The 14724-nt window shown below is 46.5% G+C and overlaps 1 long non-coding RNA gene across 6 annotated transcripts; it reads right to left on the bottom strand.

Moving 5' to 3' along the window:
- Positions 1-201: 201 nt before the first annotated feature.
- On the bottom strand, positions 202-6123 carry LOC120296966. 6 transcript variants are annotated; one of them, XR_005553632.1, is made up of 3 exons: positions 6095-6123; positions 920-1130; positions 202-340 (listed from the first exon to the last, which is right to left on the bottom strand). It is a non-coding gene; the product is annotated as an uncharacterized LOC120296966 (long non-coding RNA). The 6 variants fall into 6 exon arrangements; XR_005553628.1 differs by lacking the exon at positions 6095-6123 and adding an exon at positions 4737-4788; XR_005553630.1 differs by lacking the exon at positions 6095-6123 and adding an exon at positions 4186-4219.
- Between the last annotated feature and the right edge of the window lie 8601 nt (positions 6124-14724).

Genomic DNA, 14724 nt, shown 5'->3' with positions numbered 1-14724 from the left:
TCCTCTGCAGACAGAGAGAGAGGCACTTGTGCTTCCCCCCTCCTCTCTCTCTCTCTCTCTCTCTCTCTCTCTCTCTCTCTCTCTCTGTGTGTGTGTGTGTGTGTGTAAAAAAGAGAGTGGACTCACAGTGTTCTCCGACGAGCTAAAAAGCTTACTGGATGGCACTCCTCCTTTTGCTGCGTCTCTGCAGGAAGCAGGAAGGGCAGGAGAGAGCTAGCGAGCCCAGCTATGCTGACTCAGGAATTCTGGGAGTAGAAGTCCATGAGTCATAAAAGATGTTTTCGGTTGTAAATGGGTCCAAGTGGCTCTTCGAGTGTTTTGGGTTACCTACTCCTAGGGCCTAAGAAAAAAGCACTGAGTTTTAGGAATCATAACAAATCACCAGAATTCTTGATCGGTTTAATTTCCTGCTTTTACCAGCTGGTCTTGGGGTGAAGAGAATCAAATCCTGCCACAAGACATCCCAGTTGCTATTGGCACAGCCTTCTCAAAACAACACAACTCCATATTTTGAGCTGGAGCACAGGCTTGAACCAGAGGAGCCGGTCAAAGTTCCCCCGAACCCTGAATTAACCACAAAACAACGGCTAAAAGGAGAATAGTTTCTCCTTTCTGTTATGTTTTTCCTTCTAAACAGTAGAAGAAAATACAGTGAGCAATTGCTTTGGGAGATCAACAATAACAACAATAGAGTTGGAAGGTCTTGTAGTCCAGCAGGAAAGCCTATAGTACCACTTCAGACAAATGGTTGTCAAGTCTCTTCTTAAAAACCTGAGGCCCTACTCTTTCCTTGCCCAAAAGAGGGCAAAAAAGTCAGGCTTTCCCAAGATATGAAAGACTATGTTGTTATTTTAGGGGCAAAGTCATCAGAACGCAGCCTTAGGCAGGAATAGCAGCCACACAAGGAAATCAACCTTACCTGCCAACTTCCAGTCACACATGCGCAGTAGTCCTCCACTGTCTTACACACCGACCTCCCCGGGATGGCCAACTTCCTGTCCGTTTCTGTGGCCGTCCTTCCACTTCCATTCAGAACGACCTTCTCGGCATGGCCGACTTCCTGTCCCTAAGCAGGCGGCTGGATGCCGGTACGAGAGACTAGGAGGCTGGGTCTCTTTGTGCCCTTTCCACTTCAGAGGGAGAAAAACAAGAGGCCAAATTGGGAACATAGAGATACAGTTCATATGTTGGAAACATAAATTTCAGGGATTCTTTCTCAGGCTTAGTTGCCCCCTCTGCATTTGTAAAATGGCCCCTGGGCCCCGTTTTACAGCCGGAGAGGGCAAGACAGGTTCAGGGAACAGAACAGTCGGGATTTTGAGGTTATTCTTTTGCATCTGTATTATTAGAAGCCTTGATATTAATAATTATAGAGCAGGGCTTTTCAACCACTGGTATGTGTACCACTTGTGGTACTTTGCCACATGGCCTGTAGACCGTGATTGCAAGTCAAGTGTAGTAGGGGATGGGAATGAGCCTATCGTGGCTTATTAATATTAATAAGGTTTTAATAATAAAGAATAATCATCATCTTAAAACGCCATTAAAGAGGTTTATTTATTTTTGTGGCTGCAGTATCTGATTTGACAGAGTTTTCTGTCCCTTGGCTATAGGATGGAGGCCATTAAAAAAAGCCTACCATTGACTCCAAGCTAAAGCTATGAGACGGGAAAGTGTGCCCTCTTCTGGTCAAAAACGGGTATTGTGGCCACCAAAAGAAATAAACCTTTTTAATGGCATTTTAAATTCTCTATCTTTATTAACAATATTAACACCTTATTAATAGGGCCAGGGGAGGCCCGTTTGCTGCAACGCAGGCGCGGAAGAAGAAATCTGCTTCAAAAGCCTTAAATCTAGTTAAGGAAGACTATGATGCCCTATTAATATTAATAAGGTTTTAATAATAAAGAATAACCTTAAAATGCCATTGAAAAGTTTTTTTTTAATTTTTATTTTTAACCAACAAAACAGAACAAAGCAAAATATAACACACATACACATACAATATATACTCCTTTTTTTTACAGCAATTACGTAACGGTAATCTAATATTTACATTTCCCCCTTATTCTTCTTTAGAATATTTGTCCTTATAGCCCCATTATTTCTTATTTACATTTTTCTTCCTACATATTCTACTTCTTACTAAGAATAATTCATATTATTATACATTATTATAGACATATTTTCACTTTTGACCTTTATTTATTCTCCTCTATTGAAAAGTTTTTTAATGGCTCCTCTACCTGCTTCAATCACAGGATGGCACTGTTTTTTGACCCTTAATACCATTCAATAACTTTAATAGATCAATAATAATAATCTTAAAATCATATTAAAAGGATTTATTTCCTTTTGTGACTGCTATTCCTTCTTTAACCGTAGGACTCAATTCTTCCCAGAGGGCTTGACCGCTTTAGTCTCAATAAATAACTTCCCCTCTCCCAGGAAACAGGCGATGGGAGCATAAGGGGGCCTCCTGTGGACTTTCCTCACTGTTTTTAAATATCCCTAGGCTACACCCAACCTAAGCAACGCAGCTACCAACAGAATAAGAGACGTGGAGTTCCAGCTAGAACTTAACAGAATCTCTCTCTGCAGCAAGAAAATGGATTAAATGGGGTGTGTGGGGACCAGCAAGGTATCTGAAAGACCTGAGCTTTCCTAAGAGAGGAATCCTACCTCCTGCTATTTCCCACCAAAACTGCAATATTTAGAGGAGCGGGGGTAATCGCAAACTCCCACCGTGTTTCCCACTGCCTCTTGCGGTTTTTACTGGGCTCCCAACCTTCCTCCAGTTCCATCCCCGTCTTTTTAAAAGGAAAAGCCTTAATCTCACTGAAGCTGGCAAAAAAGGGGGGGGAAAATCCTCAAGAACAACTTATCTGTTTTCCCCCAGTTCCTTCTTAACAGCCACAGAAAGGGGGGGGGTCACCCATTTGGCAGAGGGAGCGTGACCTCCTTTCTCCACTGCCTTTTCCAAAAAGGCTGAAGCTTTCATCCGGCAGGCGTCCCCACCCTTCCTCCCCACCCTTCCTCCTGGCCGCTACATCAGTCGATGCAGCTGTGACTGGGGGAAGTTAGCAAAATTGCAAGCCGGACTCTGCAAAGACCCGGGTCTCCTGCGTCCCCCAGAGAGACCTGCTTTACCTTTCTCTTACCTCTGGGCGGTGGGTGGGCTGTTTACGGCAACCTGGAGAGGAAAGGAAGAAATCTCCTACCCTTCCTAACCCTGACTTGTTTTGGACGAAGGTCTACAAAGTTAGATGGACGGCGAACAAAATAATAAAAGCCATTAGTTGCGACTTCTCACGTCTCATCCCTTTTATCCATCCTTTAAATGATAAACCTAGAAGGGAACGATAGGTTATACACATTTTCAAAATAAACTGCATTTATTTTTATATTGATCGTTTCTTAATAAAAATGCACACAATTTCAAATAGAGATGTGATATTGCGCCTATATTAATACAGAGGGATCTCTAAGAAATATAGTTTAGAAACATCAAACCTAAATACAAACCTACATACGTACGATCTCCTTAAAGAAATAGCAGGGCAGGACAAACAAAACTATTCTTGAATAAAAATACCTGGATTTGCTTGAAGGGGGCGAGCGGGGTGCACTTTTTGGAGGAGCAACCTCTTTAAGATGTAACACAGGGAAGCGCGATACGACTGGTTCTTCTACATCCGGGACTCGGGAGCTCGGAAAACACCATTCAACGGCTGCCTTGCTTGGCAGCCTTCGAGGGACCCCCGAGACGGGTCGGAACCCCCTTCCAGACCCGGAGGCCAAAAGCCTGGAGCGTGTCCCGCCGGCCCCGCCTCTAAAAAGGAGCTAAAAAGAAGCCGCGGCTGAGCTCGCGTAAACCACCCCGAAGTGTGTTGTTAAAACAAGCTAACTTCGTCTCTACGTTCCCAATTTAGCCCCTATAGCTGAAAGGGAAAGAGCGCAAAGAGACCGCCGCCGCCACCGGTTCTCGGTCGCATTTTTACAGACACCGGCGGCGAAAGGCCAGGAACGGCCAGGCGGACATCTTAGGGGAGAGGACCAAACGAGTGGCCGGGAAGGAGGCGGGGGAGGCGGAGGAGGGGGAAGGTGGGGATCCCCCGCTAACTAGGTAACAGAGAAAGCCGGTATCTTTCTGGAATCAGGAAATGCGGGGATGGCTCGGCTCACCTGAGGCAGTAGCAGGCTTCCTTTTTTCCTTCCCGAGGCCTCGCCGGTAGACGTGCGCTCCGTCCACGTAGTGCAGAAAAGCGCACGGGAAAAAGCAGGGAACCGTGCTGCGAACGGACAGGAAACTGGGGACGAATTCGGCGGACGGACAGGAACTCGGCCGTACTGGGAACTTCGTTTTCGGTGGTCATGCTACGGGACGGAAAACTGTGCCCTCCTGTGGTCAAAAACGGGTACTGCCGTCGCCGAAAAAAATAAAGCTTTTAAATGGGATTTTAAGGCTATTTATTTTTCCCCCGTCTTTATTAGTAACCTCTTGTTAATATTAATAGGGCGACGAGAGGCCCTTTTGCCATTTTCGAAGGTTTATTTCTTTCGGTGGTTGCTATACCCGGCTTGGCCACGGGAGGGCACTGTTTTCCCTCCCTTAGCGATAGCGGCATTGAGGCCGTGGAAAAGGCCTAAGGTGGCCTCGATGGTAAATGCTATGGGACGGGTATTGCGGCCGTCAAGGGAAATAAGCCTTTTGAATGGGGTTTTTCAAGGCTTACCTCGTTGATCGGACGTGGAGTCCGCCCTGCCCAGAAGGTCCCCGAAAAAAAGGAAGTGGAAGGACGATTAAGAAGAACGGACCGGAAGTCGGCCATATTGGGAAGGTCGCAATTCAAAGACCCCGGAGGACGGCGAATTTGCGCGGACAGGAAGTCGGACATACTGAGGAGGTCTACCCGAAAGGAAGTAGGGGGAAAGATTACGAACGAAGGGACGGAAGTCGGACATGATCGAAAGGTCCTTTTACCGCAGCACCTGGGGGACGGCCGATACCGACGGGCAGGAAGCCCGCCGTCCAGAGAGGGCCTCTCGCAGATTACTCGTGAAGAACCAGCCGGCCGACATGCGCAGAAGGCCGAGGGAAGCGGCCCGTCCCTTTCGGAGGAGCATAGAGTGGCGACCCTTTGGCTGACGCTCTGCGCTTTGGGGCTTAGCTTCTCGGTGTCCCGATCCTGGGCAAGTGGCCTACGACGGCTTCCCTGGTAATGCTATGGGACGGGAAACACTGCCCTCCTGTGGTCAAAAACGGGTACTGCTGCCGCCCAAAGAAATAAATGCTTTTGAATAGCATTTGAAGCTTATTCTTCTCTATTTTTATTCTTAACGCCTTATGATTAATATTAACGTGGCGACGGGGGGCCCGGTCGGTGCGACACGGGCGCAGAAGAAATCCTGGTTCCAATCTTAAACCGAGTTAAGGCCTATCGTGGCTTATTCATATTAATAAGTGTTAATAATCAAGAATAATCATCTTAAAGAGGTTTATTTATTTTTCTGGCCGCAGTATCTGATTTGACCAGTTTTCCGTCCCTTAGCAGGGCTGGCTCAGGAATTCTGGGAGTTGAAGTCCACCAGTCATCAAAGAGCCAAGGTTGCCTACCCCTGCCTTAGCTATAGGATGGAGGCCATTAAAAAGGCCTAGGATGGACTCCAAGCCAAAGCTAGGGGACAGAAAACTGTGCCCTTCCGGGGTCAAAAATGGGTATTGCGGCCACCCAAAGAAATAAACCTTTTTAATGGCATTTTAAAATGACCGTATTCTCTATCTTTATTAACGGTATTAACACCTTATTAATAGACGAAGGTCCACAAAGTTAGATGGACGGCGAACAAATTAATAAATGCCATTAGTTGCAACTTCTCACGTCTCATCCCTTTTATCCATCCTTTAAATGATAAACCTATAAGGGAACGATAGGTTATATACTTTTTCAAAATAAACTACATTTATTTTTAGATTGATCGTTTCGTAATAAAAATACACAATATTTCAAATAGATATTTGATATTGCGCTTATATGAATACATAGGTATCTCTAAGAAATATAGTTTAGAAACACCAAACCTAAATACAAACCTACATACGTACGATCTCCTTAAAGAAAAAGAAGGGCAGGACAAACAAAACTATGCTTGAATAAAAACATCGGGGTTTGCTTGAAGGGGGCGAGCCGGGTGCACTTTTAGGAGCAACCTCTTAAGGTGTAACACAGGGAAGTGCGATACGACTGGATCATGGAGAAAGCTAGGGAGTTCCAGAAAAACATCTACTTCTGCTTCATTGACTACGCTAAAGCCTTTCATTGTGTGGATCACAACAAATTGTGGCAAGTTCTTAAAGACATGGGAATACCAGACCATCTTATTTGTCTCTTGAGAAACCTATATGCGGGTCAAGAAGCAACAGTGAGAACTGGACACGGAACCACGGATGGGTTCAAAATTGGAAAAGGAGTCCGGCAAGGCTGTATACTGTCGCCCTGCCTATTTAACTTATATGCAGAGGACATCGTGAGAAAGCCAGGGCTAGATGAAACAAAAGTTGGAATTAAGATTGCCGGGAGAAATATCAACAACCTAAGATATGCAGATGATACCACTCTAAGGGCAGAAAGTGAAGAGGAACTAAGGAGCCTCTTGATGCGGGTGAAGAAGGAGAGTGCAAACGTTGGCTTGAAACTCAACATTAAGAAAACCAAAATCATGGCATCCGGCCCACTCAATTCCTGGCAAATAGATGGGGAAGAAATGGAGGTGGTGACAGATTTTATTTTTCTGGGCTCCAAGATCACCTCAGATGGGGACTGCAGCCAAGAAATTAAAAGACGCTTGCTCCTGGGAAGGAAAGCTATGGCAAATCTAGACAGCGTACTAAAAAGCAGAGACATCACCCTGCCAACAAAAGTGCGTATAGTCCAGGCCATGGTTTGCCCAGTTGCAATGTATGGCTGTGAAAGTTGGACCATAAGGAAGGCTGAGCGCCAAAGAATGGAGGCCTTTGAACTATGGTGCTGGAGAAGACTCCTGCGAGTCCCTTGGACTGCAAGGCGTTCAAACCGGTCAGTCCTAGAAGAGATCAACCCCGACTGCTCTTTAGAAGGCCAGATCCTGAAGTTGAAACTCAAATACTTTGGCCACCTAATGAGAAGGAAGGACTCACTGGAGAAGGGCCTAATGCTGGGAAAGATTGAGGGCAATAGAAGAAGGGGACGACAGAGAATGAGATGGCTGGATGGAGTCACTGAAGCAGTAGGTGTGAACTTAAATGGACTCCAGAAGATGGTAGAGGACAGGAAGACCTGGAGGAACGTTGTCCATGGGGTCGCGATGGGTCGGACACGACTTCGCAATTAACAACAAAAGAAATAAACCTTTTTAACAGCATTTTAAAACGACGTTATTCTCTATCTTTATTAACGGTATTAACACCTTATTAATAGGGCCCATTGGAGGAAAATTCCACTTAGGGTTTCCTGCTTCAGCAGGCGGCTGGACTAGAAGACCTCCGAGGTCCCTTCCAGCTGTATTCTGACAGAATTTTCCTCCAATGGGATTTTCCCATGAATTTCACTAGGAAACATACATAGGGCAGCCTAGAAAAGTCAGTGCCGTCCTAACCATACCCAAGCACTCCGAGTTTGTTGGCGATGATCATTTTGCTCTAGGAGTTAGCGGTGACGTAACCCTAACCCTAACTGGAATTTTCCTGCAATGGGATTTTCCCATGTATTTTACCAGGAAACATAGAAAGGGCAGCCTAGAAAGGTCAGTGCCCTCCTAACCATACCCAAGCACTCCTAATTTGTTGGCGATGTCCATTTTGCTCTAGGAGTTAGCGGTGACGTAACCCTAACCCTAACTGGAATTTTCCTGCAATGGGATTTTCACATGTATTTTACCAGGAAACATAGAAAGGGCAGCCTAGAAAGGTCAGTGCCCTCCTAACCATACCGAAGGCACTCCGAGTTTGTTGGCGATGTCCATTTTGCTCTAGGAGTTCACGGTGACTAACCCTAACCCTAAGTGGAATTTTCCTCCAATGGGATTTTCCCATGTATTTTACCAGGAAACATAGAAAGGGCAGCCTAGAAAAGTCAGTGCCCTCCTAACCATACCCAAGCACTCCGAGGTTGTTGGCGATGTCCATTTTGCTCTAGGAGTTCACGGTGACTAACCCTAACCCTAAGTGGAATTTTCCTCCAATGGGATTTTCCCACTTTTTTACCAGGAAACATAGATAGGGCAGCCTAGAAAGGTCAATGCTATCCTAACCATACCCAAGCACTCCGAGGTTGTTGGCGATGTCCATTTTCCTCTAGGAGTTCATGGAGACGTAACCCTAACCCTAACTGGAATTTTCCTCCAATGGGATTTTCCCATGTATTGTACCAGGAAACATAGATAGGGCAGCCTAGAAAAGTCAGTGCCTGCCTAACCATACCCAAGCACTCTGAGTTTGTTGGCGATGTCCATTTTGCTCTAGGAGTTCATGGTGACGTAACCCTAACCCTAAGTGGAATTTTCCTCCAAGAGGATTTTCCCATGTATTTTACCAGGAAACATACATAGGGCAGCCTAGAAAAGTCAGTGCCCTCCTAACCATACCCAAGCACTCCGAGTTTGTTGCGATGTCCATTTTGCTCTAGGAGTTCACGGTGACGTAACCCTAACCCTAAGTGGAATTTTCCTACAATGGGATTTTCCCATGTATTTTACCAGGAAACATACATAGGGCAGCCTAGAAAGGTCAGTGCACTCCTAACCATACCCAAGCACTCCGAGTTTGTTGGCGATGTCCATGTTCCTCTAGGAGTTCATGGAGACGTAACCCTACCTAAGTGAATTTTCCCTCCAATGGATTTTCCCATGTAATTTTACCAGGAACATACATATGCAGCTAGCAAGGTCAGTGCCTCCTAAACCATACCCAAGCCCCCGAGTTTGTTGGCGATGTCCATTTTCCTCTAGGATTCATGGAGACGTAACCCTAACCCTACCTGGAATTTTTCCTGCAATTGGATTTTCCCATGTATTTTACCAGGAAACATAAGAAAGGGCAGCCTAGAAAAGTCAGTGCCCTCCTAACCAGACCCAAGCACTCCGAGTTTGTTGGCGATGTCCATTTTACTCTAGGAGTTCAAGGTGACGTAACCCTAACCCTAAGTGGAATTTTCCTCCAATGGGATTTTCCCATGTATTTTACCAGGAAACATAAGAAAGGGCAGCCTAGAAAAGTCAGTGCCCTCCTAACCATACCCAAGCACTCCGAGTTTGTTGGCGATGTCCATTTTACTCTAGGAGTTCAAGGTGACGTAACCCTAACCCTAAGTGGAATTTTCCTCCAATGGGATTTTCCCATGTATTTTACCAGGCAACATAGATACGGCAGCCTGGAAAAGTTAGTGCCCTCCTAACCATACCAGCACTCCGAGTTTGTTGGCGATGTCCATTTTGCTCTAGGAGTTCATGGTGACGTAACCCTAACCCTAACTGGAATTTTCATGCAATGGGATTTTCCCATGTATTTTACCAGGAAACATACATAGCGCAGCCTAGAAAGGTCAATGCTCTCCTAACCATACCCAAGCACTCCTAGTTTGTTGGCGATGTCCATTTTGCTATAGGAGTTCATGGAGACGTAACGCTAACCCTAACTGGAATTTTCCCATGTATTTTACCAGGAAACATAGATAAGGCAGCCTAGAAAAGTCAGTGCCCTCCTAACAATACCCAAGCACTCTGAGTTTGTTGGCAATTTTTGTTTCTTCTGCCATCAAAGTGCTTCATAAAACGCTAACGCTGTAATCTACAAACCACATTAATGCAATTGAAATCGCTCTTAAAATTACACAAGAGGATTGCTCAGAAATCAAAAGCTCGGCCAAAGAGATGCGTTCTTACCTTGTCCCTAAATGCCCGGAAAGCGGGGCCCGTGAGCATCACCCAAAGATTCTGTCGCACGGCCTGCCAGGTTTGCCAGAAAAGGCCCTTTCCGGTAGACTGCCAAGCTCTGCTAGTGGGAAGGCCCTTGGAGAGGTCCCTCCTGCTATTTCCCACCAAAACTGCAATATTGAGAGGAGCGGTGGCGATCGCAACCTCCCACCCTGTTTTCCGCTTCCTCTTGGGGTTTTTACTGGGCTCCCAACCTTACTCCATTTCCATCCCTGTCTCTTTAAAAGGAAAAACCTTAACCTCACTGAAAGTGGCAAAAAAAAAGGTTGGGGGGAATCCTCAAGGACAACTTACCTGTTTTCTCCCAGTTCCTTCTTAACAGCCACAGCAAGGGGTGGGGGGTCACCCATCCGGCGGAGGCTCTAGGCTGGAAATCCAGGGAGCGTGACCTCCTTTCTCCACTGCCTTTTCCAAAAAGGCTGATGGTTCCGGCAGGCGTCCGCCCCCTTCCTCCTGGCCCTACATCAGTCGATGCAGCCGTGACTGGGGGAAGTTAGCAAAATTGCAAGCCGGACTCTGCAAAGACCCGGGTCTCCTGCTGCCCCCAGAGAGACCTGCTTTTCCTTTCTCTTACCTCTGGGCGGTGGGTGGGCTGTTTACGGCAACCTGGAGAGGAAAGGAAGGAATCTCCTATCCGTCCTAACCCTGACTTGTTTTGGACGAAGGTCTACAAAGTTAGATGGACGGCGAACAAAATAATAAAAGCCATTAGTTGCAACTTCTCACGTCTCATCCCTTTTATCCATCCTTTAAATGATAAACCTAGAAGGGAACGATAGGTTATACACAGTTTCAAAATAAACTGCATTTATTTTTATATTGATCGTTTCTTAATAAAAATGCACACAATTTCAAATAGAGATTTGATATTGCGCCTAGATTAATACATAGGGATCTCTAAGAAATATAGTTTAGAAACATCAAACCTAAATACAAACCTACATACGTACGATCTCCTTAAAGAAATAGCAGGGCAGGACAAACAAAACTATTCTTGAATAAAAACACCTGGATTTGCTTGAAGGGGGCGAGCGGGGTGCACTTTTAGGAGCAACCTCTTAAGGTGTAACACAGGGAAGCGCGATACGACTGGTTCTTCTACATCCGGGACTCGGGCGCTGGGAAAACACCATTCAACGGCTGCCTTGCTTGGCAGCCTTCGAGGAGACCCCCGAGACGGGTCGGAACCCCCTTCCCGACCCGGACGCCAAAAGCCTGGAGCGTGTCCCGCCGGCCCCGCCTCTAAAAAGGAGCTAAAAAGAAGTCGCGGCTGAGCTCGCGTAAACGACCCCGAAGTGTGTTATTAAAACAAGCTAACTTCGTCTCTACGTTCCATATTTAGCCCCTATAGCTGAAAGGGAAAGAGCGCAAAGAGACCAGGTCTCACAACCTCCGCCGACGCCGCAGCCGCCGCCGCCACCGGTTCTCGGTCGCATTCTTACGGACGGGGGCGGCCAAAGGCCAGACGGACATCTTAGGGGAGAGGACCAAACGAGTGGCCGGGGAGGAGGCGGGGGAGGGGGAAGGTGGGGATCCCCCGCTAACTAGGTAACAGAGAAAGCCGGTATCTTTCTGGAATCAGGAAATGCGGGGATGGCTCGGCTCACCTGAGGCAGTAGCAGGCTTCCTTTTTTCCTTCCCGAGGCCTCGCCGGTAGACGTGCGCTCCGTCAACGTAGTGCAGAAAAGAGCACGGGAAAAAGCAGGGAACGGACAGGAAGTTGGGGACGGCCTCGGCGGATGGACAGGAACTCGGCCGTACTGGGAACGTCGTCGTCGTCGGTGGTCATGCTACGGGACGGAAAACTCTGCCCTCCTGTGGTCAAAAACGGGTACTGCGGTCGCCGAAAAAATAAAGCTTTTAAATGGGATTTTAAGGCTATTTATTTTCCCCCGTCTTTATTAGTAGCCTCTTATTAATATTAATAGGGCGACGGGAGGCCCTTTTGCCATTTTCAAAGGTTTATTTCTTTTGGTGGCTGCTATACCCGGCTTGGCCACGGGAGGGCACTGTTTTCCCTCCCTTAGCGATAGCGGCATTGAGGCCGTGGAAAAGGCCTAAGGTGGCCTCGATGGTAAATGCTATGGGACGGGTATTGCGGCCGCCAAGGGAAATAAGCCTTTTGAATGGGGTTTTCAAGGCTTACCTCGTTGATCGGACGTGGAGTCCGCCCTGCCCAGAAGGTCCCCGAAAAAAAGGAAGTGGAAGGACGATTAAGAAGGACGGACCGGAAGTCGGCCATATTGGGAAGGTCGCAATTTAAAGACCCTGGAGGACGGCGAATTTGCGCGGACAGGAAGTCGGACATACTGAGGAGGTCTACCCGAAAGGAAGTAGGGGGAAAGATTAAGAACGAAGGGACGGAAGTCGGACATGATGGAAAGGTCCTTTTACCGCAGCACCTGGGGGACGGCCGATACCGACGGGCAGGAAGCCCGCCGTCCAGAGAGGGCCTCTCGCAGATTACTCGTGAAGAACCAGCCGGCCGACATGCGCAGAAGGCCGAGGGAAGCGGCCCGTCCCTTTCGGAGGAGCATAGAGTGGCGACCCTTTGGCTGACGCTCTGCGCTTTGGGGCTTAGCTTCTCGGTGTCCCGATCCTGGGCAAGTGGCCTACGACGGCCTCCCTGGTAACGCTATGGGACGGGAAACACTGCCCTCCTGTGGTCAAAAACGGGTACTGCTGCCGCCCAAAGAAATAAATGCTTTTGAATAGCATTTGAAGCTTATTCTTCTCTATTTTTATTCTTAACGCCTTATTATTAATATTAACGTGGCGACGGGGGGCCCGGTCGGTGCGACACGGGCGCAGAAGAAATCCTGGTTCCAATCTTAAACCGAGTTAAGGCCTATCGTGGCTTATTCATATTAATAAGGTTTTAATAATCAAGAATAATCATCTTAAAGAGGTTTATTTATTTTTCTGGCCGCAGTATCTGATTTGACCAGTTTTCCGTCCCTTAGCAGGGCTGGCTCAGGAATTCTGGGAGTTGAAGTCCACCAGTCATCAAAGAGCCAAGGTTGCCTACCCCTGCCTTGGCTATAGGATGGAGGCCATTAAAAAGGCCTAGGATGGACTCCAAGCCAAAGCTATGGGACAGAAAACTGTGCCCTCCCGGGGTCAAAAATGGGTATTGCGGCCACCCAAAGAAATAAACCTTTTTAATGGCATTTTAAAATGACCGTATTCTCTATCTTTATTAACGTATTAACACCTTATTAATAGACGAAGGTCTACAAAGTTAGATGGGCGGCGAACAAATTAATAAATGCCATTAGTTGCAACGTCTCACGTCTCATCCCTTTTACCCCTACTTTAAATGATAAACCTATAAGGGAACGATAGGTTATGTACTTTTTCAAAATAAACTACATTTATTTGTATATTGATCTTTCCTAATAAAAATACACAATATTTCAAATAGATATTTTATATTGCGCTTATATTAATACATAGGTATCTCTAAGAAATATAGTTTAGAAACACCAAACCTAAATACAAACCTACATACGTACGATCTCCTTAAAGAAAAAGAAGTGCAGGACAAACAAAACTATGCTTGAATAAAAACATCTGGGTTTGTTTGAAGGGGCGAGCGGGGTGCACTTTTAGGAGCAACCTCTTAAGGTGTAACACAGGGAAGTGCGATACGACTGGATCATGGAGAAAGCTAGGGAGTTTCAGAAAAACATCTACTTCTGCTTCATTGACTACGCTAAAGCCTTTCATTGTGTGGATCATAACAAATTGTGGCAAGTTCTTAAAGAGATGGGAATACCAGACCATCTTATTTGTCTCTTGAGAAACCTATATGCGGGTCAAGAAGCAACAGTGAGAACTGGACACGGAACCACTGATTGGTTCAAAATTGGAAAAGGATTCCGGCAAGGCTGTATACTGTCGCCCTGCCTATTTAACTTATATGCAGAGCACATCATGAGAAAGGCAGGGCTAGATGAATCAAAAGTTGGAATTAAGATTGCCGGGAGAAATATCAACAACCTAGATATGCAGATGATACCACTCTAATGGCAGAAAGTGAAGAGGAACTAAAGAGCCTCTTGATGCGGGTGAAGAAGGAGAGTACAAAAGTTGGCTTGAAACTCAACATTAAGAAAACCAAAATCATGGCATCCGGCCCTCTCAATTCATGGCAAATAGATGGGGAAGAAATGGAGGTAGTGACAGATTTTATTCTTCTGGGCTCCAAGATCACCTCAGATGGGGACTGCAGCCAAGAAATTAAAAGACGCTTGCTCCTGGGAAGGAAAGCTATGGCAAATCTAGACAGCGTACTAAAAAGCAGAGACATCACCCTGCCAACAAAAGTGCGTATAGTCCAGGCCATGGTTTGCCCAGTTGCAATGTATGGCTGTGAAAGTTGGACCCTAAGGAAGGCTGAGCGCCAAAGAATGGAGGCCTTTGAACTATGGTGCTGGAGAAGACTCCTGCGAGTCCCTTGGACTGCAAGGCGTTCAAACCGGTCAGTCCTAGAATAGATCAACCCCGACTGCTCTTTAGAAGGCCAGATCCTGAAGTTGAAACTCAAATACTTTGGCCACCTAATGAGAAGGAAGGACTCACTGGAGAAGAGCCTAATGCTGGGAAAGATTGAGGGCAATAGAAGAAGGGGACGACAGAGAAGGAAGTGGCTGGATGGAGTCACTGAAGCAGTAGGCGTGAACTTAAATGAACTCCAGAAGATGGTAGAGGACAAGACGACCTGGAGGAACGTTGTCCATGGGTTCGTGATGG

The sequence above is a fragment of the Crotalus tigris genome, unplaced genomic scaffold (genome assembly GCF_016545835.1).
Source record: "Crotalus tigris isolate CLP2741 ecotype Arizona unplaced genomic scaffold, ASM1654583v1 scf7180000022007.26763, whole genome shotgun sequence".
NCBI lineage: Eukaryota > Metazoa > Chordata > Lepidosauria > Squamata > Viperidae > Crotalus > Crotalus tigris.
The sequence above is the reverse complement of the archived record's forward strand: the minus strand, read 5'-3'. Positions and strand labels throughout refer to the sequence as shown.